Source organism: Schistocerca nitens, chromosome 1, assembly GCF_023898315.1.
Source record: "Schistocerca nitens isolate TAMUIC-IGC-003100 chromosome 1, iqSchNite1.1, whole genome shotgun sequence".
Taxonomy (NCBI): Eukaryota; Metazoa; Arthropoda; class Insecta; order Orthoptera; family Acrididae; genus Schistocerca; species Schistocerca nitens.
This window is the reverse complement of record NC_064614.1, coordinates 478,021,370-478,046,099: the sequence shown is the minus strand read 5'-3', so window position 1 is coordinate 478,046,099 and position 24,730 is coordinate 478,021,370. Positions and strand designations below refer to the sequence as shown.

At 43.6% G+C, this 24,730-nt stretch overlaps 1 protein-coding gene across 5 annotated transcripts in view; it reads left to right on the top strand.

The window, feature by feature from the left end:
- The window catches only part of LOC126252056 (glutamate-gated chloride channel), a 712,398-nt gene that overhangs the window by 294,918 nt on the left and 392,750 nt on the right, over window positions 1-24,730 (top strand). For all 5 annotated transcript variants that reach the window (XM_049952925.1, XM_049952916.1, XM_049952908.1 and 2 more), the window contains exon 2: window positions 16,778-16,831. The gene's annotated coding sequence lies outside the window, so the exon portion shown is untranslated. The remainder of the gene's footprint in view (window positions 1-16,777; window positions 16,832-24,730) is intronic.

Below are 24,730 nucleotides of genomic sequence, written 5' to 3'. Positions count from 1 at the left end.
CTTCTAAAATATCTCTCTCCACTTAGTGACACTCATTCTTAAGGTCTCCTTGTTAAAAATCTCTCTATACAGCAAGTATAATTAGGGGGCCCTACTATTTCCGCGATATCTCGTCGCCCCAGGACCAACGAATGCTAAAGGATGCCTACAGTCAATCGGAGGCGTCAGCGTCATTTTGACTTTAATAAAAGTTGTTCACAGTGACGTTATCTATTAGACCTAGACGTTTTACGGGAAGACTTAATAACACTCTGTAAAGCTGCATATACATATAGGCCTATCCTGGAAAGTTCGAATCACCTAAAACTTTATCGCAAATATTGCGGAAATGAAAAATGCTGTTCATATACGGTATTCACAGAATGGGTTGGTAGTCAGAGTCTCATATTATTAGCCAATAAACAGATCGCAATAATGCTTAGAATGCCTTTTGTGCAAACGTTAACAATAATAAACTAAATTAGAATGTGAGTTTTGTTTCTTGCAGGATTCTAGTGGGAGTCGTTTACGAAATACCGTATTTTGAAACGTTTGCACACCGACACTTGTTTTACAGTGTTCCTGTGGGTTCCTGGAGTACATTGCGACTTGCTAGTCAGTGTGTGCAGTCCAAGCAGTAGGTCGTTAGTGGACGATGGGAAAATGTCGACATGTTCATGATGTATGGAGAATGCAGGAAGAATGCAGTTCGTTTTTAGACGGTGTATGCGACAAGATATCCCAATAGACGTCAACCATCTCGGCTATTATTTATCAGTCTCTTCATCCAGTTAATGAAAGGGGTTGTGTAACATCTAGACAGCTTAACAGAAGGAAACAAGTGTTGACAGAAGAGAGGGAAATTAATGTTTTTGCGGCTGGCAGCTGCTGCAGTTGTACCGGACATAGCTCCCGCGCAAATGCACGGGGAAGTGGCATGAGCCAGGAAAGTGTCTTACGCATTCTCCAGCGACATAGGTTCCATTCCTGTCACATCTATCTCCACCAGGAGCTGTATGGAAACCAGTAAGAGAATCGTGTTAACTTCTGTGCATGAGCATTGAGACAGGACGCACAAGAAGTGTCATGTACCTCTTTTATTCATGAAGCCACATTTACCAATCATGGCCGGATAAACCACCGAAACACGCACTACTGATCTGTTGACAGTCCCCATTGGCTTCGTCAGGTGTAACGTCAACGTCCAATGAGTGTGAACGTGCGGTGCGGGATAGTGAGTCATCAGCAGGTATACTGATGAAGCTGAAGTCACAGATTGCACTCAGAAGGTGAACAGCGGTGCACATGGACAGAACTTGAATCAAAAGCGTTGATGCCTACTAACCGGTCAGATTTTGAAGCCTGAGGATCGCTGTGCGAGAATGCGTGGTGTGTGCTCCCTACAAGTCGGCAACCTGCAACACACTCGCGCCCTGCAGGTGGCCGTGCTACAGGCATCGCTCGCCTCTACACGCACGAGCGCCTGCAAGCAGTACAACGATCCGCAATCGTGCCGCATGTTTGTAAATTGTCTGAACAACAACATGAAGAGCACCTGTAACATGCCGACTTGTTGTCCTCAGTGTCTCTGACAGCAGCCACGAGAGGTGCCAAGTCCGCTGCCAGCAGAGTGCACTTCTACGAGAACGCACTGCGATCGCCATGTGCTCGAGAGCTGTTTGTGTCGTATGCGCCGCCACAGTATTTACGACGCCACTCAACCACGGATCTCCAGTTCGACCTCCCTACGTTACCATGTGTCACCAGATACGTCTACGCCGATGACAACTTACGCACCTGCTGGAGTCGGTGGTCAGAAGTTGTCAAGCGAAGACTACAAACTGCCTACTCTGGCCCTTGGGTTTTGATACTGCCAAAAGTCAAGCTCTACAACTACCTAGGAGGCGTCCGGCCAACATTCCGCACATCCGCTTTTCAACTTGCCAATTCCATGGATGCCAACTGTGAAATACCGTTGTGTGACTTTTGACCGTCAAATCCTCTGGAAGCACCACTCCGATGAAGTACACAAAAGGACGACCAGCACGCCGCAGACACATTCAGACACGAGAAGCAATAACTAAACAATACCACACCGAATCGCAGACAATACCCACCATGTTAACACTGCACCACCAGTACAGGACAATTTCGCCTAGAGACTATGCTTGTTTGGCTGCTTGGATTGGCCGTTCGGTCTCAGCTATAGAACCAGGTATTCCTTCGAGCTGTCTGGGCGGGACACCGGCTGCATCTAGAGCCCGTCAATCAGAATCTCACTAAGGAATCGTCATCGGACAGTCGCTCTGTAGCGTTTAGCTCCAAATCCCTATCTAGCTTATGACAGTGACCTGGCCTTTTCGGAATTTGATCTTATGCCAACTATGTACGATCGGGTGATTAACCTTCGATTATTTCCAAGTGATTTGCAGCATTGAATTTAGACAAATCCAACATTAGCGAATGCAGACTTTACCGTTTCTTTGCTCATCTTGGCCTTCGTCCACTTAAACATATTTGTATGACTTCCTTGTAAATAACTTACTCCGCATAGGAGTTTGTGTTAACGCCCTTTAATATTCTAGGAAAACTATTCTTCACTGGTTACCTGGTCAATATTGTCATTGTGTCTTACCTGACACACACGACATATCGATGTGGAGACAAACAGGCAGGCACGAACGTGCGTCTGAAGTCTGTAGTCCCACCGTTCAGCAGTCAGATGGGTCATGTTCTGGACGGGTACAATGAAAGTATGTCTCACGCCTTTCCTCGCCATCGAAAGTAATTTGAAAGATGTGTAATATCGAGGTAGTGTCCTTCATGTGCTATCCACTTTGAGAGTCAATGTTTCAGCTGGATGGCCGCAGGAGGATCGCAGTCAAAGAATGAGGCAGTTTTGAAAGCAACGACTCACCCACCTTGTGGACATAACACCGAGGAGGATCCAAAATGTTTCAGTGCACAGGGCGGAGCAGCATACTTTTGAATGCTACCCAGCAGCAGATGTTGATTTCAGATACGTGCATTTTCGAACAGACTGACTTTATTTTCATTTATAGTGTCATTCCCTGCCCCTCCCTGAATCAAAGTTAACAAACATTCATAGAGATGCAAGTGGGGCAACAGCTTTTTTTAGCAGTTTACACTGCATGGACATTAGCTGAAACTAAAATAAACGAATTACGTTAAAATGTTCTTCATACAGAAATATTATAGAAGTGGACATTGCGTTTGACATCATGGAAGTCTGTTTTGTAATTGAATACTGAACACATGGGTCTCTGATTTTACTTTCAGTCACACTCTGTCTGTAGCTTCACACAGTCACAGTAACATTTTCTCATATTTTGACAAAATACTATAGTGTGTGATTATGCTCCACTCGTTATATTAGTCTTTCCTGCGGATGTGGCGAATCGCACGATGGTAAATGTATGAACTAAGCAAAGTTTTATACTTTTCTGAGGTCATCTGAGTGCAAGTACGTCTTCTGTAATTCATCTTTTTAGGCATTTAGCAACAATATATGTGATTTTATGTGGTGCAAAGAATACAGACACTACGGTCTTGGCCCAAGACGCCTTGCAGGAAGACACTGTTGCTCCGCTTCTCGCAATGAAAAACAGTGTATAGTTCTGACAGTGATCTGTGGTCACTGTGCGCGTGCCCTTCTCCAGTCACCTGTGTGATAACTTTGGAACATGAGTGAGGAGACGGTTTGGATGAGGGGCCACCTACGCAGGGCGTCCGTCTAGAAGGAAAAGAACCGGTCGCAGTTACGAGGAGAATCAAGTATCCGCACGACTTTTTCGGCTGATCGATGGTAGCTGCGGATCAAAGCGTCCACCGCGTGTCGTGTGGGGTGGGATTGCAATGGCGTGCATCACGCATAGCGGCCGTGGGAAGGCAGCCAGCCGCCAGCCGCCAGCCGCCAGCCACCACGAATAGAGCCGCTCCTTGCCGTACCAGCGCCCCTGTCACCCCACTTCCCAGCCCTCTTCTTCTCGCTGATGGCTCACCTGTGCGCTCTTACGACAGTTTCTAGTTCCGTGAAATTTCAGGCAGAGTTGGGGGATACTAGGCATGTCTCAAGAAGCATTGTTCCAGACACTACTAACTCGAATGTTGGCTCAGCAAAAGCGTCAAAGCGTCATCGCACTACCACTCCAGTCACAATCCTCTTTTACCTGTATCAATTTCGAATATATATAGAGAGTGAATTACCTAAAACTTCCACTGCAAATAATCGGGAAATGGAAAGCGCTATTGACGTGCGATTTTCACACAATGCATTGGTAGTCAGGGGCTCTTATTATTTAGCCAATCAACAGACTGTAATAATAACTTAGAAAGTCTATTTTTTGTGCGAACATACACTTTTTAAATGAACAATACCAATTGGCTTCTAGTTACAGATCTTGCATCGGAATGTCAGCTGGTTGGCTTGAACATGAACCTTTCCAAAACAAAAGTAATATCCAACAAATGGGTCCCAGCTGGAGATGTGAAAGTCAAGGACAGTCTACTAGAAGAGGTCAGTGAATATGTCTACCTTGGCCAGATTATAAATATGAAGGGAGACATAAGGCCAGAAATCTATCGACGCATCAAGCTTGGCTGGGAAGCATTTGGGAAGAATTCAAAAGTATTCAGATCAAAAATGCCAGTAAATCTGAAGAAAGCAGTATTTGATCAATGCATTCTTCCTGTGATGACGTATGGCAGCGAGACATGGACACTGAACTCATTCACAAAAGGGAAACTTAGGACAGCACGGAGAGCCATGGAGAGATCAATGCTGGGCTATACAAGAAAGGACAGGAAAAGGGCAGATGACATCCGGTCTGTGACGAAGGTTAATGACATCTTAGAGAGAGTAGGTTCCTTGAAATGGCAGTGGGCTGGCCACGTCGCAAGAAGAAAAGACAACAGATGGACGAAGCTAGTACTGGAGTGGAGTCCGAGAGAGCACCGGAGGCCTAGAGGAAGACCACCAGGCAGATGGGACAAAGACATCAAGAAGATCGCTGGTAACACCTGGCAGAGAACTGCCCAAGACCGTCCCACTTGGAGAAGAATCCACGACTCGAAGAGGTCACATCATCTAATGACTGAATTGGCTGATGATGATGATGATGATGATGATGATGATGATGACGACCTATTGGCTTCAAATGGCTCTGAGCACTATGGGACTTAACATCTGAGGTTATCAGTCCCCTAGAACTTAGAACTACTTAAACCTAACTAACCTAAGGACATCACACACATCCATGCCCGAGGCAGGATTCGAACCTGCGACCGTAGCCGTCGCGCAGTTCCAGACTGAAGCGCCTAGAAGCGTTCGGCCACACTGGCCGGCACAATACCTATTGATATAACAAAATAAAAGTAGGGTAAATTAGAATCTCAGTGGTGTTCGTTGCAGTGCAAGTCGTTTACGAGATATCTTATTTTGAAAAGTTCTCACAACGACGCTTGTACAATGCCTGTGGTAGCACACACAAAAGAACAACACAAATGCGTATCATAGGTACGTGGATTCTGACCAGTAACGAGACAATTGACCATCACATGTTATGTACAAAATGACTACCGGCAGCGCCAATACACGCTACCAGTCTGGTACGGAACGACTGCTGCACACGTGCCAGCATTTCGGTGGAGATATCCGAGCAGCTGCAGTAATACGACGCTGCATATCGTCGGGTGCAGTTGGTGTGTCTTTTCAGACAGCGACTTGTGGGTTTCTCCACAGAAAAAATCTACAGGCGTTAAAAACGGGGAACGGGCCGACCAGGGTACAGGTCCTCTGTTTCCAATCCAACAATTTTGAAACGATTTTTCAAGACATGCTATAGAACTTCCTGCACTACAGCCTGGACAGCCATCATGTTGTTACCACAGGTTCCTCCTAGTCTGCAGAGGAACGTCTTCGGGCATCCGTGGAAGATGGTCTGTTAGGAGGCTTGTGCACGTTCAGTGTTTCATCTATGAAAAACGGACGTGTGAGATGATGGTTCACTATCCCACACCACAGGTTTTATTTCCATCCAACGTCCACAAACGACCTACTGCTTCGACTGTCATAAACTAACTAGCAAGTCGAAATGTACTCAAGGAACACACAGGCACACTGTATGCAAACATAACAATATCGTATCTAACAACAATGCAGGTTGAATGGCAAAAACACGTACTGATGTGAAAACTTTTCAAAATGCGATTTCTCGTAAACGACTCGCACTTTAATCCTGCAACAAACACCACTCACATTCTAATTCACCCTGCTTTGAGTTTGTTACTGTTAATGTTTGCACAAAAAATATTCCAAGTATTATTACGATCTGTTTTTTGGGTAATAATACGAGCCTCTGAGTACCAATCCATTCTGTGAAAACAGCTCATCAATAACACATTCCATTTCCACAATATTTGCGGTGAAAGTTTTAGTTTATTAGAACTTCCCAGAATAAGCCTATATGTATTTGCAGCTATAGAGGGTGTTTCGAAGTTTGTCAGTGGAACGTCTAAGTGTGATAGATGACGTCACTGTTAACTAGTTTTGTTAGAAACAAAATGACGCTGATGCTTCCGAATGATGCTAGGCTTCCTTTAGTATTCGCTGGTCCTGGGACGACGAGATATCACCGAACTAGCAGGGCTCACTACCCGCAAGTCCTATTTACGACACGCTCCTGTAAATTAACAGAGTGATTTTTAACAAGAAGACCGTAAGAATGAGTGTCTCTAAGCAGAGGGAGGTATTTTAAATGTAAATCAATAACTTTTAATTTTATTGGGCTGGGTCCGCTCTCTTTCATGGGGAGTATCTGATTGGATTATAGGCAACACACAAAACATACTTACGCTGCAGAATGCCTACGCCAGACGCTCCTCAGGGACATAACCAATACAAAGGGACGCCTATTGTCACCAGGAAGCATCAGCAAATATTTTGTCTCTAACAGATGTTGCTCCACCTGATGTGACCTGTCACATCGAACCGCTGCATGCGAAGTCTTTGATACACCCTGTATAGTTCTTAAGCACACAGATTGGAGCACATATCTTTGCGTGTTGCACACTGTGGGTACAGCGACAGCATGTGCATCGATACAACTAACTGTATGTGAATGAGTGCCAGACATTGTCACTGATGTAAAAAATACCATGAAAAAAAGTAAAGGATGGGATTCAGAAGACAGTGGTGTTAGTGTTAACATTCAGTGCGTCGGTATTCCTAGAAGTGCGAGCAGTTGGTTTTGTCCGCCAAATATTATGGCCCCACATACGTAACTCGTCAGTTGTAACCTAACTTTGATGCAAAGCACCTTGCCCACTTACTGTGGTGCCAGTACTGACTGTCAAAAGCCGCTGATGTGCTTTCCGACAAAAACAACACTGAGCAGGGAAAACTTTGAGACACTGAAGAAGTATACCATATTTCTTGGACCATAATAATACAGGGCTGCCACATTTTTGTCCCCCCGTGGTCTATAAGTTATTCATACGATTCTTCTTATCACACTACTCTAAGACATTGTTAGTGCAGTTCTTCGTGCTAGTTTTGAGGTGTGAATTTCAGTAAAGTATTTTATTGGAACCCACTTCTACATCACCGAAAATACACGGTGTTTGTCAAATTAATGTTACCATCACCTATGTTCGACGTCAGTGTGCAATAACCACTCACAGGCGGCAGGTGACAGCACCATCAATGGAGGGTATGTACTCGTATAGCGCGTCAATGGAACGCAGAAAATAGTGCAGCCCTGTCGTAATGTGGAAACGGAGCGATTTATCTGACGTCCAACAGGACATGATAATCGGCTTTCAGGCGAAGGGCAGGAGAATTTCCGAAACGGCTAAGTTAATGCGCACGGGCCTCTGCAGCAGGCACCTGTTTCATGCACCCATGCTGACTGCTGTTCATTCGCGACGAAGGCTGGAATTTACACGCCACTGCCTAAAATGAGCGTCCACTGAGTGTCGACACATGACCTTTTCAGGTGAATCACGTTTTACCGTTGATCGAGCATAAGGCCATCGGCGTGTACACCCTGAAACGTCTAAAGGCAAACATTCTACAACAATCGTCGGAAGAGTCAAGGCCGGAAGACATTCCCTGGGTGATCTCGTAATTATGGAAGGCACAGTGGATTAACAGAAGTATGGATCTATCCTAGGGGACCAATGTTCACCCCTGTCTGCAGTTTGTTTACCCTCGTTACGATGGCATCCACCAGCAGGACAATGCAACGTAAACTCTGCCGCTAGTGATCGTGCGTATTCGAGACCGGGTTTACCGAACTCCACCAAACTCTCCGGATTTCAGTACAATCGAGCATCTGTGGGACCACCTCGATCGGGCTGTTAGCGCCATGGATGTTCAACCGAGAAACCTGGCTGAGCTGGCCACGGCACTGGAGTCGTCATGGTTCCACATCGCTTCGGTACCTTCCAGAAGCTCATTAACTCTCTTTCTGCACGAGTCGCAGCAGTCCGTGCTGAAATGTGTTTATTGAGACAAGTGACCGGTGGTCACATTAATGTGACTGGTATAAATTTCCTTTAATTTACGTCTATGGTCACAAATTTTTTGTTCGCAGATTACCGGTTTCGGTCTATAATGACCATCTTCAGATCTGCAGTAAGAAATATGGGAAAAATATAAATACACTCGCAGATTGTCTACAGCTTAAAAACAATAAATAGACCATAATGAAAAGTACTGCTGACATATATATGCATTTGTGCGCTTTAAGTATGAAGAAGCATGCCTGTGTTTTATAAAAAACAAGTGTTCTAATGTACTGCGGCCATAGTGGCATCGTTAAATGTTTAATGGAAAATCAGCACCAGCATCGTCAAGTATATATAAATAACAGCATATGCACGAGTCATGTTGTCAGTAGCACTAATGTTCAAAACAAGCTGCCTTACAGTAGCCACAAGATGTTTCTGTTGCAAGTGCACCAGATGTCGCTACTGTAGGCATACACTAGTTTTCAATGATTAATTGAACAGCGTAAAATAAAGGGGGGCAGGAGGATACAATGGTTGAAGTCTCTATTGAGCTTACCAGGTATAAAAGGCATTATAGTAATAAAAGCAATGAAACAGAACACGACAAGTCAGATTGTTAAAAAGAGGAAGATTTAGGAGACAGTAGTTGACATATGCTGAAGTGCCAATATTCTAGGTAATGACATAAGTAATAAACATCGTCCATAGTGCAGAAAATAATATAAAAACTCTTTTTAACAATATGACTTGCCGTGTTCTATTTCATTGCTTTTATTACTATAATTCCTTTTATACCTAATAAGCTCCATAGAGACTTCAACGATTGTATCCTCCCCCCTCTTTATTTTACGCTGTTCAGTTAATCACTGAAAACTAGTGTATGCCTACAGTAGCGACATCTGGTGAACTTGCAACACAAACGTCTTGTAGCTACTGTAAGGCAGCTTGATTTGAACAGTAGTGCTACTTACAACATGACTCGTGCATATGCTGTTATTTATATATATTTGACGATCTGGTGCTGATTTCCCATTTAACATTTGACGTGCCACTATGGTTCAAATGGCTCTGAGCACTATGGGACTAAACTTCTGAGGTCATCAGTCCCCTAGAACTACTTAAACCTAACTAACCTAAGGACATCACACACATCCATGCCCGGGGCAGGATTCGAACCTGCGACCGTGGCCCTCGCACGGTTCCAGACTGTAGCGCCTAGAACCGCTCGGCCACCATGGCCGGCGATGCCACTACGACTGCAGTACATTAAAACACTGTTTTATAAAACATAAATATGCTTCTTCATACTTAAAGCGCACAAATGCATATATATGTCAGTAGTACTTTTCGTTATGGTCTATTTATAGTTTATAAGCTGTAGACAACCTGCGAGTGCATTTATGTTTTTCTCATATTTTTTGCTGCAGATCTGAACATTGTCATTATGGACCGAAACCGGTAATCTATGGACAAAATGTTTGTGACCATAGACGTAAATTAAAGGAAATTTATTCTATATACGGGTCACTGTTTTATTCGCGACAATGTCGCAGCTTGTGAAAGTGTGGTATAACGTCCAGATTAAGCAATTCAGGGGAATGCTTGAAATTTATGTACGATTTTGCCATGTTGCGTTCCTCCTCGTATCTCTCAGCGGCAACTCGCTAGTCGCTGCTCTCAGTCTGCTAGAAACTCCGGCCCAATGCTATTAATTGGACGTTCCGTAAGGGAAAAAGTAATGGGGCTTCGAAGCTTCGAGTCGGCCTTCGCCTTTTACGGCGGTGGTAAATTCACATAATTCTACTGCTTGCTTTGCTCCTCTGTCTCGCGGTCATAGTGGTACACCCCATGGTGATGTGGCGGCTAAATGTGGATTGCTCGGATACAACTGCAGCCAGCGTGTGCGCGGCTGCTGCTGTTCGGTGGTCTTTTTGATGAGTCTGAGCAGTCGCGGAATTACAGCGGGTGGCGTCGTATCATTTTCAAAATATCGAGAAAGATATTGAAAATCAATCGATGGCTCATTTTCACTTTTTTCTATATTGCCTACATTGTGTGGCGTGGGTGTTCGGGCACCAGGGTGGCTGCTTCTTTTGCTACTCACCGCTCTTCACACAGAGAGGGTCTACCAGTTCGCCCTTCGTCATTCAGAGATGTTTGACGACAGTGGTAAAGTCTGCGCCATCTTAATCAGTGTGCCATATGGTGGTGTCGTATTGTCGCACACTTGCGCCAGCTCAACGTGCATTGTTGCGACGTAGTTCAACTTCATATTCAGAAAACGTACTACCGCAAGATACTCCATTTTATGAATGGGCTGCACAGCGTTGTTTTTGGCGCCTCTAGCGGCGTGCTACGGTAGGGAAAGTTGGGGTATAATCGGGTATGAGGATGAAACCGGATATCATCATATTCTATTTACGAGTCGGTAATACTCTATTTTTGGCTGTTAGACCATGAAGACACCTGGCAACGTCAGTACGGCCAAGAGGCTTGGTAGTGTCATCTGCGTTGATGTTGAGAAAAATAATTTGTTAGATTTTTGTGTTTGTGTGCTTTACTTTATGATATTTTGTGTTTAATAAGGAACGTACACTGTCATATTAGAAGTTAAAACTAGTAATACAATGAATAACACATTTAACAGGCTTTATGAACATATGCCATATTAAACGATTCTTCAGTTTCTTACTTATGCAGAAGGGATTTTTCAGGTAATGTATAGTTGGGATAAAACCGAGTAGGGCCGATGGGGAAAAACGGTAAGTAGTTGATGTTACCCCATGATTTCGTTGCATACAACTTATATATACGACGTAAGAAGCATATACTTTTAACGATACGCTACTTGTGTGTACACGTTTTAATAACTACAATTTAATAATTATAACTACAATTTACAATTATTTTGCACCAGTTTTAGATTATTTTCCTAACAGATAATATGATTAATTATCCCTTATTGAAGAAGTGTGTTTTCGTTTGAGATGGGACCATTAAGCGCTTCAAACGGTCAGGAAATTAAAACATGGCGTAACAGCCATCCAGGAGGAGTGGCAACCCAGTACCAAATAGCTCAGTTGTTTGGACTTGCACGTAATAGAACAGCAACAATGCAGAATGACCTATCTGGGTTTAAAGAGACGGGCATCTTCCCGCTTAATGCAAATGCATTTGGCGAAGAGGAATTTGCACGATGAGATACAACAGAAAGAATAACGCCAGATTCCCAGAACACAACAGAGTCACTTACTGTTCCTGCTCCACATCCTGGTCCGCCGACCGATGTGTAAACACAGTCTTCATTCACTGTGTCGCCGGAGAGTGTGAAGTCAGTTCCTCATTACGAGGGACCATCAAGATCCAGGTGGAGAGGAAAATGCACCGTGATTACGGTGTCTTCCTACAAAAATGAACTCAATGCAACTAAAGCATCTTCCTGACAGGTTAAAAAATGTTGAAGGTCTCTGGGTCTAGACCATAAAAAAGAGTCAGAAGAGTCTGAAGACACGTGAGACAAAGAGCTCCTCTGAAGATGAGAATGAAACGCCTTGTCTTCTTCATAAAGAGACCTACCTGTCAACAATAAAATCAGATAATTTGGCAAGTATTTAAAGTGTGAGAAGTGGGCCCATGAGGATTGAACAGGGTGGAATGAAAGTTACTTTATTGAGCATCAATGTGTACCGTCCCTGACGGGAAAAAAAACACTGCCCGTTCGTACCCTACAGAGTTCCTGCTTTTACCAATATATACAAATGACCTAGTAGATAGTGTCGGAAGTTCCATGCGACTTTTCGCGGATGGTGCTGTAGTATACACAGACGTTGCAGCATTAGAAAATTGCAGCGAAATGCAGGAAGACCTGCAGCGAATAGGCACTTGGTGCAGGGAGTGGCAACTGACCCTTAACATAGACAGATGTAATGTATTGCGAATACATAGACAGAAGGATCCTTTATTGTATGATTATATGATATCGGAACAAACACTGGTAGCAGTTACTTCTGTAAAATATCTGGGAGTATGCGTACGGAACGATTTGAGGTGGAATGATCATATAAAATTAATTGTTGGTAAGGCGGGTGGCAGGTTGAGATTCATTTGGAGAGTCCTTAGAACATGTAGTCCCTCAACAAAGGAGGTGACTTACAAAACACTCGTTCGAACTGTACTTGAGTATTGCTCATCAGTGTGGGATCCGTACCAGTTCGGGTTGACAGAGAAGATAGAGAAGATCCAAAGGAGAGCGGCGCGTTTCGTCACAGGGTTATTTGGTAAGCGTGATAGCGTTACGGATATGTTTAGCAAACTCAAGTGGTAGACTCTGCAAGAGAGGCGTTCTGCATCGCGGTGTAGCTTACTGTCCGGGTTTCGAGAGGTTGCGTTTTTAGATGAGGTATCGAATATATTGCTTCCCCCTACTTATACCTCCCGAGGAGATCACGAATGTAAAATTAGAGAGATTCGAGCGCGCACGGAGGCTTTCCGGTAGTCGTTCTTCCCGCAAACCATACGCGACTGGAACAGGAAAGGGAGATAATGTCAGTGGCACGTAAAGTGCCCTTCGCCACACACCGTTGGGTGGCTTGCGGAGTATAGATGTAGATGTATTGGGTCTAACCACATGTTGCACAATTCTGGGTTATATTAAATGTAATTTAAATCATCAAAAATAAATCTCTATAGTTCATATGTATTGTTCATGCCTTGTTTATCTTTCTCTGAAATAAACTTGTAGTCCCAACAATGAAAATTGTCACTGTTATTTAGCTTTCTCCTTAGCTATCCAATTACACCCCACTTTCCCTTCTGCCAGGTGAGGATTTCATTGCGTACCAGGATTTCATACATCAGTCTGCATAAATTGTTTGTATGAGGTAATTAAAGCTTTGTGAAAATCCCTCGTTCGTACTGCTGCTTCGTAAGTAATTGTGGAGAACTGAGGGATGCTCGCCAATGGCAAGCGACGCGAAGAGAAACTGCGGCGTTTCTGCAGCGAGGTGCAGAGTTGTTGTCGTGGGCGCAGCAGAGCAGGGCTGTGTAGAGACGGCCGCCCGCGGCTGTGTTGCCTGACTCACGCCCTCTGGAGGGTCAGGGTCACCCCGCAACACGACCCACTGCTCCCCTCCACACGGCCATTCTCGTCGCCGCCTTGCAAAGGAGGACGCAAGCAGAATAAAGCTCGCTATATTTTGCAGACTTCGAATCTACCGGGTGATCAAAAAGTCAATATAAATTTGAAAACTGAATAAATCACGGAATAGTGCAGACACAGAGGTACAAATTGACACACATGCTTGGAACGACATGGGGTTTTATTAGAACCAAAAAAATACAAACGTTCAAAGAATGTCCGACAGATGGCGCTTCATCTGATCAGAATAGCAATAATTAGCATAACAAAGTAAGACAAAGCAAAGATGATGTTCTTTACAGGAAATGCTCAATATGTCAACCATTATTCCTCAACAATAGCTGTAGTCGAGGAATAATGTTGTGAACAGCACTGTAAAGCATGTCCGGAGTTATGGTGAGGCGTTGGCGTTGGATGTTGTCTTTCAGCATCCCTAGATATGTCGATCGATCACGATACACTTGCGACTTCAGGTAACCTCAAAGCCAATAATCGCACGGACTGAGGTCTGGGGACCTGGGAGGCCAAGCATGACGAAAGTGGCGGCTGAGCACTCGATCATCACCAAATGACGCCCGCAAAAGATCTTTCACGCGTCTAGCAATATGGGGTGTTTTTTTTTGTTCTAATAAAACCCCATGTCATTCCAAGCACGTGTGTCAATTTTTACCTTTCCATCTACATTATTCCGTGGTTTATTAAGTTTTCAAATTTATACTGACTTTTTGATCCCGCGGTATATCTAGCGGGGAGATTTGTCACGCCTTTAACGCTTCTAACAAGCCTCTATTTTTTCCTGACTCACATTTATCTTTAAACAAACAAATAAGAAGTTGATTTATTATTTTACGAGGATAAGAAAAACATTATTCGCAACGTAACTATGCCTTTTACTGCAATAGAAATAGGACACGTACGTTAACATCATTTTTCCATCTAATCCCCTTGCTTTCAACGCACTTGGTCCACTGTTGCTCAGGTTTCCCGGTACCCTCAGAAGAGAAGCTTTTCGGATGAGCATCAATCCACGCATGTACCGCGTCCTCCACTTCTTGGTGCGACGTGAATCAACGAGCCCTTAATGCCCCGTTGAATAAACCAAACAAGTGGTAGTCGGAAGGGACAACATCAGGACTAGACAGAGGATGGGGCATTGCTTCAGACTCCAGTTACCGGAGCTTTCTAGCAGTGTGGGCAGCGGTATGTGGACGGGCGTTGTCCTGCAATAACACAACACCTTTCAACAGTAATCCACGGCGCTTAACTTCAAGCTTTAGCCTGTCAGCTAGCATCTCATCGTAACGCGCACTGGTCTCAGTATTGAGCCTTGTGTGTCCCAGAAACCTGTAAGCATCAGTTTTCCTGCGGGTGGTTGAGTTCTGAACTTTTTCCTGTTGCGTGATTGTGGATGTTTCCATTCCATACTCCGCCGTTTACTCTCCGACTCGTAATGGTGGATACATGTTTCGTCACCAGTGATGATTCTGTCTAAGAAGTCGTAATGTTCGTCATCACAGGGATCGAAATATTTTTGGTAGATGTAGAAGCGCATTAGTTCATGCAGCACTATGGGCTGTTTCGGGCTGCATCTTGCAGGGACTTCATGAAAACCAAATTTGCTGTGGACGATTTCGTCAAACGGAACCATGATTAATTTGGAAGCGATGTGCTAACTCAGCAATAGTCACTCGTCTGTTTACCAGAACGAAGTCGCTCAGTGTTGTTATCATTTGTGGCCGCGGATGATCTTCCGCCTCGTTCCTCATGCGTAACACTTGTACGACCATTTTTGAATTTTGCGGTCGATTCGTAGACAGTCCGTCGCGGCAAGACACTGTTCCCGTATTGTACCGAAAGTATTTAATGGACTGCAGCCCCATGTACATATTCCGACGACAAGAAACGATATCACTGCTTGTTGTTCCTCTTTGGTACAATCTTCTAACGGAACGGTCATAATCTATCTACAAAAAAAGGAAGACAAATAGAGGAATTAGGATAAAACTCTCAAAGCAGGACAGCAACACCATAACAGTAAAATAAACGAGGATGGAGGTCAGTATGAACAATATAAAAAGAGTTATGTCAACATTGCGAATAATGTTTTGACGTACTCTCTTGTAAACTATATTTCCCATCATGGAACAGTGCTTCTTCACAAAATACGAGTATGTCCTTTCCATTGTAGTCCTATGTATTATAAGAAGCCTGAAAAATCATGTAAATAAGTCAAAATCAACAACAAATAATATTTACTGTATAGTCTGTGCATAATTGGCTGCCTAGAGGATGACCATTTGGTGTAAAAGATTCGAGTCCTGCTTTCTTTTCGACCCTGGGAGAGAATGACTGGACCACTGCGATTTCTCATCTAGGTATAAGTCGACGAGTGAAGTTACCAAAAACCTCTTAATGAATTCACATATCTCATTCTCCTCTCTCTTAGAACTACCTTGCCTTTTTTATTTTTTTATTTTATTTCTTTTTTTATACGCCATCGCATGAAATCCAGCAGATAGGACCGTATCGCAACCCTGCAATCAGACATCGATTGATGTAGGAGATTTTCTGGAAACTCGTTCTACCGGGAGCCGATCCTCGTTCAGTGCCAGTATAAATTAGTAAACGGAATACCTAATGGACTAAAGCGAAGATCGTCGGCCTCAGGTATTATTCTGCCGAAGAAATATCACGGGAACGCGGCATGTGTCGCTATCGTTACGATATTGTGCAACGAGCAGGCGGCTGCTGGTACAAAACGGCCAGGGCCGTCGATTAAACCGATACCTGCCTGCATCTCTTTGAAGTATGACAATCTTCAGTTTAATTCGTACAGGTTCGAGAGTAACGTTAATTTATTTTCGTGAAAATGTATTGAGAAAATGTAGACACTTGCATTGAAGAAAAACTACATTTACTAACACTCTGTCGAAAATGTGTCATACGTATTACCAGCGTTGTTACAGCTGACTGATTTTCACGTAAATGTTAAAAATAAAAAAGATATTTCACTGGTAAGTTTACCTACCTTTATCGTCATAGAAAATGTAACATCTAGTACAGAAATGATAGTTTCAACTTATCTGACAAGTGAGTGAGCGGAAAGTAACATGTTTTCTGTTGTTTCAGGTCTCTTCGCTCATGGAGGAGCTCGTGCGACTGGAGTGAGCGTGTGGCTTACGGGTGAGTTAATGAACAGTATACACTGAGGTGACAAGAGTCATGGGATAGCATAGCGATATGTGCATGTCCAGATGGCAGTAGTATCGCTTACACAAGGTATAATAGGGCAGTGCGTTGGAGGAACTGTCGTTTGAATTCAGGTGATTCATGTGAAAAGGTTTCAGACGTGATTATGTCCGCAACACGCAAATTAACAGACTTCGAACGCGGAATGGTAGCTGCATCTAGGCGTATGGGACATTCTGTTTCGGAAATTGTTAGGGAATTCAATATTCTGAGATCAACAGTGTCAAGAATGTGCCGATAATACCGAATTTCAGGCATTATTTCTCACCACGGATAAAACAGTGACCGACGGATTCACTTAACGAGAGCAGCTGCGTCTGCATAGATTTGTCAGTTCTAGCAGACAAGCAGCACTGCGCGAAAACCTGCAGAAGTCAAGGTGGAACGTACGACGAACGTATCCGTTAGGGCAGTGCGGAGAAATTTGGCATTAATGCGCTTTTGCAGCAGACGATTGACGCGAGTGCCTTTGCTGACAGCACGACATCGCCTGCAGCGCCTTTGTGGGCTCGTGACCGTATCGGTTGGACCATAGACGACTAGAAAACCGTCGTCTCGTGAGATGAGTCCCGATTTCAGTTAGTAAGATCTGATGGTAGGTTTGAATGTGGCGCAGACCCCACGAAGCCATGGACAGAAGTTGTCATCACGGCATAATCGTATGGACTGTGTTTACACGGAATCTAATGGATCCTGGTAATGTTCGGCTACTTGGACACTATTTGCAGCTATTCGTGGACTTCATGTTGCCAAAGGAATTTTTGTGGATGACAATGCGCCGTGTCACCGGGCAATAGTTGTTCGCGATTGGTTTGAAGAATATTACGAAGAATTCGAGCGAATGATTTGGCCACTAAGATCACCCGACATAAAGCCCATCTCACATTTATGGGACGTAGTCGAGAGGTCAGTTCGTGCACAAAATCCTGCACCGGCAACAATTTCGCAGTGTTGGACGGCTATAGATGCAGCATAGCTCAACATTTCTGCAGGGGACTTTCAACGACTCGTTTGGTCCACGCCACGTCTAGTTGCTGCGCTTCGCCGGGCAGAAGGAGGTCCGAGGCGATATTAGGAGGTATCCGATGGCTTTTGTCAACTCGGTGTATGACTGTTTCGCTGGCGCGCTAATCAAGCTTTTGAAACAATTTTGGAACTTAAAAACGTTCAGCCCTTGACGCTATGGAAATGTCAACAACATGTAATATGTGCAGTAGTTGTTGGTGCGCTAACAAATCAGCCCATCTATTGCACGACTGTGGTACACACATAAATTTAACACATGCTTTTACAGTTCCACAAAAAACTAAGTAATTTTGGTTGACTGGTTGACCGTCCACAGTCAGTTTGAGTTTCTATGTGTTGGAAGACAAAAAAAAAAAAAAAATCACATCACCGCACGCCCTTTTACCGACACGGGTGGACAGAAATATGGAAACACCAAAAATCCCACACATTACCATGTCTAATACGGTGTAGCAAACTTGTTGGCATTAAAAACAGTTTCCAGTCACCTCGCAATGGATAAATACAGGTTCATATGATTTTCAAGGGGGCCTTGTACCAGTCTTCCTGCAAATAGTGGCGTGTTTAGGAAACGATGATGGAAGTGGATAGCGATCACGCAACCTTATCTCCAAAATAGCCTCAGTATTATTGACATCTGATGATTGTGGCGGCCACCGAAGATGCAGCAGTTACTCCTCGTGCTCACGAAACCAAGTCTGGACGATGCGAGCTGTATGAACTGGTAACCTATCATCTTGGAAGACAGCATCACCATGGGGGAACAAATATTCTACAATGGGATGGATCTTTTCAACTGAAATGGTCACTTAATCCTTGGCAGTAAAGCGACTCTGCAGAATAACCATACGGTCCATGCAATACCACCATATGGCTGCCTAGATCACCACTCTACCCCCGCCACGTATCACCCTTCGGATGTTGGAAAAAGTGTGTAACAAGACTCATCTGACCGACTAACTTCCTTCCTTTGCCTCATAGCCCACGTTTTATGACTTTGGTACGTCGTTTTCTTGTTACGGGCATTTGCATCACTCATGAATGATTTTGGAATTCCATCTCGCTCCGCAATCCCCTGCTTTCGCTGATCCCTTTGTGTTGTTTTGCTGGCCGGAGTGACCGAGCGGTTCTAGGCGCTACAGTCTGGAACCGCGCGACCGCTACGGTCGCAGGTTCGAATCCTGCTTCGGGCATGGGTGTGTGTGATGTCCTTAGGTTAGTTAGGTTAAAGTAGTTATAAGTTCTAGGGGACTGATGACCTCAGAAGTTAAGTCCCATAGTGCTCAGTGCCATTTGAACCATTTTTTTGTGTTGTTTTCGTGCTGACAGGGTTCGCAAGTGCGACATTCAGTCCTGCAGGAGCTTTTGCACCTCTCGTCCTCTTATTTTCCGTTACAATCCTCTTCAATGACCGTTCTTCACGATCACTCAAAATACATATTCGTCCACTTTGTGATTTAACAGATGATGTTTTTCCGTGTTCGCTGTGTGAGATATAAAACTTCGGTACTGTGCCTCTTGAAACACCAAACAGGCTCCCTTGTTGGCGAAAGCACCCACGATAAGAGCACAAATTACTTGCCTATATCTGAATGCACTGACTTCCGACATAATGCACTCACAGCTACACAGAAGACGGTTCCGACCACGACTGGTACTTGCAGCGTATTGAGGATTTTTTTAAAATCTTTATTCAGATTATTGTATTATACATATTAACCCACTGCCTGAGTACATTAATGGGTCCTAATTTCATATACAGTATTGCAGCTATTTTTCCACTCTACAGGTAAATCTTAGATTTTGATCTTACCACTACAGGGTTCCTATTATCTACTTAATCTTCAAAACTTACGCTACCTGCAGCGTTACAGTTATCTATAAACCTGATGGATATTTGGCGTGGCCCACTGAGTTTTGAGGATATTGCACAACTTCCGTTCGTGGTCAGATACAACAGTGCAAAATGAAGCTTAGCTAGCATCTGAATCTATGCTCATGCATTCATTTCTCGCGATGTTTCCATATTTTTGTCTACCCCAGTGTACTTTCTGAGATTAGCCTTGACTACAAAAGCCTTACCCGGTCGTATACAGTAACGCGCTGCCTTGAGAGACAGGAAGGTGAGGCAACCCAACGCACCGGGTTACCAACCCTGTTTGGTGCACCGACCAGCCTGAGTGTGGTTTTCAGCTGTTTTCCACGTTCGTTTATGAAAATGCTGGTCGGGTGGCCACTTTCCACTTCACAAAATACAATAAGCAAACAGTCAAGATATGGTCACACACAGAACAAAGTTTACGCAGTTATCAGGAGAAAGAAAACTGGCGTTCTACGGATCGGAGCGTGGAATGTCAGATCACTTAATCGGGCAGGTAGATTAGAAAATTTAAAAAGGGAAATGGATAGGTTAAAGTTAGATATAGTGGGGATTAGTGAAGTTCGGTGGCAGGAGGAACAAGACTTTTGGTCAGGTGATTACAGGGTTATAAATACAAAATCAAATAGGGGTAATGCAGGAGTAGGTTTAATAATGAATAAAAGAATAGGAGTGCGGGTTAGCTACTACAAACAGCATAGTGAACGCATTATTGTGGCCAAGATAGACACAAAGCCCATGCCTACTACAGTAGTACAAGTTTATATGCCAACTAGCTCTGCAGATGATGAAGAAATAGATGAAATGTATAACGAGATAAAAGAAATTATTCAGGTAGTGAAGGGAGACGAAAATTTAATAGTCATGGGTGACTGGAATTCGTCAGTAGGAAAAGGGAGAGAAGGAAACATAGTAGGTGAATATGGATTAGGGGGAAGGAATGAAAGAGGAAGCCGCCTTGTAGAATTTTGCACAGAGCATAACTTAATCATAGCTAACACTTGGTTCAAGAATCATGAAAGGAGGCTGTATACATGGAAGAAGCCTGGAGATACTGACAGGTTTCAGATAGATTATATAATGGTAAGACAGAGATTTAGGAACCAGGTTTTAAATTGTAAGACATTTCCAGGGGCAGATGTGGATTCTGACCACAATCTATTGGTTATGAACTGCAGATTGAAACTGAAGAAACTGCAAAAAGGTGGGAATTTAAGGAGATGGGATCTGGATAAACTGAAAGAACCAGAGGTTGTAGAGAGTTTCAGGGAGAGCATAAGGGTACAATTGACAGGAATGGGGGAAAGAAATACAGTAGAAGAAGAATGGGTAGCTCTGAGGGATGAAGTGGTGAAGGCAGCAGACGATCAAGTAGGTAAAAAGACGAGGGCTAATAGAAATCCTTGGGTAACAGAAGAAATATTGAATTTAATTGATGAAAGGAGAAAATATAAAAATGCAGTAAATGAAGCAGGCAAAAAGGAATACAAACGTCTCAAAAATGAAATCGACAGGAAGTGCAAAATGGCTAAGCAGGGATGGCTAGAGGACAAATGTAAGGATGTAGAGGCTTGTCTCACTAGGGGTAAGATAGATACTGCCTACAGGAAAATTAAAGAGACCTTTGGAGAGAAGAGAACCACTTGCATGAATATCAAGAGCTCAGATGGAAACCCAGTTCTAAGCAAAGAAGGGAAGGCAGAAAGGTGGAAGGAGTATATAGAGGGTTTATACAAGGGAGATGTAATTGAGGAAAATATTATGGAAATGGAAGAGGATGTAGATGAAGATGAAATGGGAGATAAGATACTGCGTGAAGAGTTTGACAGAGCACTGAAAGACCTGAGTCGAAACAAGGCCTCGGGAGTAGACAACATTCCATTAGAACTACTGATGGCCTCGGGAGAGCCAGTCCTGACAAAACTCTACCATCTGGTGAGCAAGATGTATGAGACAGGCGAAATACCCTCAGACTTCAAGAAGAATATAATAATTCCAATCCCAAAGAAAGCAGGTGTTGACAGATGTGAAAATTACCGAACTATCAGTTTAATAAGTCACAGCTGCAAAATACTAACGAGAATTCTTTACAGACGAATGGAAAAACTGGTAGAAGCCGACCTCGGGGATGATCAGTTTGGATTCCGTAGAAATGTTGGAACACGCGAGGCAATACTGACCTTACGACTTATCTTGGAAGAAAGATTAAGAAAAGGCAAACCTACGTTTCTAGCATTTGTAGACTTAGAGAAAGCTTTTGACAATGTTGACTGGAATACTCTCTTTCAAATTCTGAAGGTGGCAGGGGTAAAATACAGGGAGCGAAAGGCTATTTACAATTTGTATAGAAACCAGATGGCAGTTATAAGAGTCGAGGGGCATGAAAGGGAAGCAGTGGTTGGGAAGGGAGTGAGACAGGGTTGTAGCCTCTCCCCGATGTTATTCAATCTGTATATTGAGCAAGCAGTAAAGGAAACAAAAGAAAAATTCGGAGTAGGTATTAAAATTCATGGAGAAGAAGTAAAAACTTTGAGGTTCGCCGATGACATTGTAATTCTGTCAGAGACAGCAAAGGACTTGGAAGAGCAGTTGAACGGAATGGACAGTGTCTTGAAAGGAGGATATAAGATGAACATCAACAAAAGCAAAACGAGGATAATGGAATGTAGTCAAATTAAGTCGGGTGATGCTGAGGGAATTAGATTAGGAAATGAGACACTTAAAGTAGTAAAGGAGTTTTGCTATTTAGGGAGTAAAATAACCGATGATGGTCGAAGTAGAGAGGATATAAAATGTAGACTGGCAATGGCAAGGAAAGCGTTTCTCAAGAAGAGAAATTTGTTAACATCGAGTATAGATTTAAGTGTCAGGAAGTCGTTTCTGAAAGTATTTGTATGGAGTGTAGCCATGTATGGAAGTGAAACATGGACGATAACCAGTTTGGACAAGAATCGAATAGAAGCTTTCGAAATGTGGTGCTACAGAAGAATGCTGAAGATAAGGTGGGTAGATCACGTAACTAATGAGGAGGTATTGAATAGGATTGGGGAGAAGAGAAGTTTGTGGCACAACTTGACTAGAAGAAGGGATCGGTTGGTAGGACATGTTTTGAGGCATCAAGGGATCACAAATTTAGCATTGGAGGGCAGCGTGGAGGGTAAAAATCGTAGAGGGAGACCAAGAGATCAATACACTAAGCAGATTCAGAAGGATGTAGGTTGCAGTAGGTACTGGGAGATGAAGAAGCTTGCACAGGATAGAGTAGCGTGGAGAGCTGCATCAAACCAGTCTCAGGACTGAAGACCACAACAACAGATAGATAGCCCAGAGGACAGTGGACTCCCCCCCCCCCCCCCCCCAGGTTCTCCCGCTTAAGTGACTCCAGCGACAGGAGGGGCAACCGGCCGCAAAGTTAAATAAAATAAATCTTCTAAGGCGGGAGTACAACATAATCCGTATTAGATGGGGAAAATACTCACTAAAAGAAAAGAAGATAGATATACACAAACCTCTCTCGTAAAATGGTCTATCTATTAACAAAAACCGTACCAAAATCCCTACAGTAGTTTCAGAGATTAACTTTCACATGCAGACAGAAAAACGTGGGGTAGGACTTTAATTTAATAATACGTATGGCTGCAGGGGACCATAAATCAAGCTGTCAAAAAGAGAGGGCGGCGTATGTGAAGAAGAAGAAAGCATCGATCATGTGAAAGACAGCTTGCCCTTTTATTGAAAGATATTTTGGGAACCATGGAAGAAGGGCAAGAGACAGATTCGATGTTCATAGATTTCCGGAAAGCATTCGTCATGGTGCCCTACTGTAGACTGTTAACGAAGATTCGAGCATACGGAATCAGTTCTCAGATATACCAATGTTTCGAAGACTTCTTATGTTGTAGAACCTAGTTCGTTCTCCTGGGCGGCGAGTGTTCGTCAGATATAAGAATATCATCATGATGCTCCAGCGAAGTGTGATGAGGCCGTTCTTGTTCTCTATTTACATTAACGATCAGATATATAGAGTGAGCACGAATCTGTGAATCTTTGATAATGTTGCTGTAATGTATGGAATAGTGTCGTCGTTTAATGGTTGGAGGAAGATACAGGATGACTTAAACATAATTTACCTATGATGTGATGAATGACGGCTTGCTCTAAATGTAGAAAAATGGTACGTTCATGAGAATGAATAGGAAAAACAATCTTGGCATGTTCCAATACAGCATTAGTAGGAGACTGCTTGACACAGTCATGTTGATTAAATGCACTGCTCAGCCAAAATATCATGACCACTGCCCACCGCGACGTTGGATGCCATCTGGTGGCGTTGCGGGACGTGACGCGGCAACAATAGCATGTAAGCCGAGCAGACACGGACAGGGATCACCCTAGACAAGATATGGGCTGCAAATGGGGAAATCCATTGAGATAAGCGACTTTAACAAAGGGCAGATTATTATTACGGAGAGTCTATGAACAAGCATCTCGAAAACGGCGAAACTGGTCGAATGTTCACGTGCTACTGTCGTGAGTATCTACGGAAATAGGTAGAAGGACAGTGAAAATACCACTAGGTGCTAAATGCTTGGACGTCCACGCGCTCTTCACAGAACGTGGGGTTCGGAGGTTTTCCTGCTCTGTAAAGTAGGATAGATGGCGATCTGTAGAATCTCTTCTGAAAGAGTACAATGCTGGTGCACACACAAGTGTTTCGGAGTACAACGTTCATCGTAGATTTTTGAACTTGGAGCTCCACAGCGGACCATTCCTATGTGTTTATATGTCGACCTAACGACATCATCAATTACGATTGCGGTGGGGACAGGACTATCAGGATTTGACCGTCGATCAATGGAAAGTCGGTCAATGGAAACGTGTTGCCTCTTCGAGTGAATCACGTTATTGCCACACTAGATCGATGGACG